Genomic DNA, 3,315 nt, shown 5'->3' with positions numbered 1-3,315 from the left:
TAGTTAAAACAGTACGATTTTAGTTGCATATTTAGCTCTTTGGATAGAAAATAAATTATATTGTTAGAAATTAATGTTTTTATTTGAAAATTCAGCTATTTCGTTTTTGGTTGAAAATTTATCTTTTGAGTTCTTCAAGGTAAGTGGGTAAAAATTCATGCATTCTGTTGAAAATTCATTTTTGTTGTTAAAAATATTAATTTTTTTTTTCAACTGGCAATTCAAGTATTCCATTCTTGCTTGTTTGTCAATTGAACTATTTGTCGTTTAAAATTCGCCTTTTTTTATAAAATGAATGTTTTTTTATGTAAAATTACAAAACATAAACAATTAATTTTTTTAAACAGTGTTTTAACCGTAATAAGGTGCTAATTCTATTTTCGTAATTTTGGGCTCACAACTACGCAGCCATTCATACCGAGTATTCTTACAACGGAAATAGACCATAAAAGGAGGAAAATTTCCAAAATTGATTAGGTTCAACCAGGTAGACGAACTATAGGCAAAGGTATATATGGTTCTTATTTAATTCCAGAAGAATGCTTTCTAGGTTTTCCCCGCAATTAATTGAGGGGTTCAAACTTAAAAGGCCTTGCATAAATATGGGTCATATATCTCTCAAACTTAAGACTATGTTGTAGAACCGTTTCCAGTTTAATATTTAAGAATTTTCATCATATAACTACTCACTAATAATTGTGAATCATTAGAATAATTATATAATAAACACTTAATATTCGAGTGGTAAATAAATATGCAGTACGTCATTTACATTTATGGTAACTCCTGTAATTGTAACTGCGGTGGTAACTCATTTTAAAAATTTTCTAACTTAAGCAATTACCGACGCGGAACGTCTGAAAAATGCCGAAAACTGCGAAGTAACTCCGAGGAGTTCACCCACAAACCAAGAGGGCGCTTTTAGCAGTCGAATTTTGACGTAGTCTCTTATTTCATTACATGAGCAATCTCCCAACTCATCTCTGGTGGTAGTCAGTAGGTTAGGATGCAATGTTTTATATTATCAGATTGTGCATTATGCTAATTATGGTGTGAACGTATAAAAAACTAATCTTGTCGACAAAAATTCTCAGAAAAAGTATGACAGCAGCACTGTTATAGGTAATGATAAAGTAATATGAGATGCTGTCAACTAGAAGAGAGAGAGAGAGAAAGAGCACTGTTTTTCTGGTATATTTCTTAAATAAATTTGGTTTGGAACTCGTAATATGCTATGAAAATAAGAAAAACATTGTTGTGCTTAAAAATACGGTAGACATTTAAAAAAACTGTTTAATACCCCAATATATGTGAAATTCAGTGTCATGCAGTAATTTTGCCCGGTAAAAAGGCTTGCATTAAAAAGTATGGAAAAATTTAATGCATTCAGTGGTAACGTGAGAAATATTGCATACTTCTGGATCCCGTTTTTGTCCTTCCATTTTGAATATCTACGGCAGTTGAAGTTAGCTCTCAAATTAAATCCCTTTCTATAGCTAGCGCTGACAATATTTGGCTGAATACCACAAAGCAACAAAGAATTAGACAAATTTTAATTCCTTTTAATTTAGCAAATTTTGCTACATTTATTTACTGTTTTTCGTATAATAATCAGGCAAAAAGTTTTTTAAAACATAGCGTCGGTCATTTTACGATGTCAGGATCAATTTCCATAGAAAAGGTTCTGGTGAAAAATAATTTTTTCAATTTTTCATCATGAGTTTATATTTTTTCAATTGATAATATGTGAACAAAGCGAATATTTGACGATAAAGAAATGTATTCTTACATACAATCCTACTAGATTTGGCAAATTTCATGCTTTTAGAGGGCGTTCTAATGCTTCAAACGAAAATTGTGTTTTTAATGTATTCGAGGTTACGTCTGACAGCTCCGATCGGCTTTAAAAGGGATTGAAATCTTATAATTTTCACCGCCTAATGAGAATTAAAAAACTATGGACAGAAACGGCATTCTTAGGGATTCAAATTTTCTAATACTTTTTAATACCAGGCTTCTTACCGGGTAGTAGACCAGCCTTGTATTTGGGAGTTTACGTATTGTAGTATTTATCTTTTACTGAGATAATGTACATGGTCAAGTCGAAAAATTGCTATATTTATTTCTGTAATATAAATATTGAAAGATATGTGGATATAATTCGTTTTTCTATTTACTCTTTGTAGTGTTAATTACGGTAGAGGTTAGGATTAACGATTACATCATTTTGAAGTTAAATACTTTAAATTTTCCGTTCAATTTAGAAGTAGAGTATATGTCACACACTCAGATGTTTCTTGTTTCTTTGTTTACAATAACATTTTGGTGCCCTCCCAAAATGACTATATGTTTTCCGGGTGCGAATTCCATAAATTTTTTTATACTGCTCATTTTTCTCTTTATAACGAAGTTTTCACGAGTTATATTCTATATGTGCGCTAACTTTCCAACTTGCCGCTAATTCATCCCGCTAATTTCAGTGTTCACTCACTTCCACCTACCATTCTTCTTAGTGGCAACGCAGCGCCACCACGACGGTTGATGTAGCGGCCAGACCACTTTTAAGTAAGCTACAGTACCAACCGTGCAAGCAGATCCTATCCCGTGTGTTGGGAACGCAGCACTTCCAAAAAAGAGAATTAAATTGCCCTACTAGTATAAACTATAACTGTATAACTCCGCGCGAAACTCGGCGTGGGGATTCCGTGCTCCCGCCTGAAGGGAGCGTTACTGTACCAATACTGTTGGGATTACAGCTGTTCCAATGTGGGAACAGAGCGTGCCCAATGTGAAAGAGGATGTGTACCAAGTTGCAGATGAGCAGTGCGCAACGTATTTGGTGTTCCAGCTCTACTAGGTGGGCGAGCAGATCACCCAAAAAATTTTCAGTGCAGTTGTCAGTACATTTAATTTGAAACATTCAAAACATTCTATAATAATTTGTTATTTTTCATGGCCTGCTTTTTTATAGGTAAGTCATTGTATGATGACGATGCTACATGCACGCTAAGCAAAATAAATGGATAACATTTTTTCATGGTAAGTAGAACAAAAAAATTTTTATTCATAGTTTTTTTTACAATAGATCTACGAATTTATACATTTTTTCTGATTTAAAATGTATACCCCTATATTAATTGAGCAATAAAATTTCTATTAATTTACTTTGTTTCAGAATAATAATGAAAATCAGTCCACAAACCGGTGGAAAAAGAGGAGAAGCAAAAATAAAAACCTTTAATTCTACGTTCTTGAACTTCGCGGAATAGCTAAACAGATTCACAAACTTATTTGCATTATAGTTTCTAAACACAC

The 3,315-nt window shown here is 32.8% G+C and overlaps 1 long non-coding RNA gene across 1 annotated transcript; it reads left to right on the top strand.

Annotated features, from left to right (window-relative positions):
- Positions 1–2,757: 2,757 nt before the first annotated feature.
- LOC117174067 lies at positions 2,758–3,284 on the top strand. Its single transcript, XR_004467250.1, has 3 exons — positions 2,758–2,896; positions 2,972–3,039; positions 3,176–3,284. It is a non-coding gene; the product is annotated as an uncharacterized LOC117174067 (long non-coding RNA).
- Positions 3,285–3,315: the final 31 nt, after the last annotated feature.

This window comes from Belonocnema kinseyi, chromosome 6 (assembly GCF_010883055.1).
Source record: "Belonocnema kinseyi isolate 2016_QV_RU_SX_M_011 chromosome 6, B_treatae_v1, whole genome shotgun sequence".
In the NCBI taxonomy this organism is placed as follows: Eukaryota; Metazoa; Arthropoda; class Insecta; order Hymenoptera; family Cynipidae; genus Belonocnema; species Belonocnema kinseyi.
This window is presented reverse-complemented; position numbering and strand designations above follow the sequence as displayed.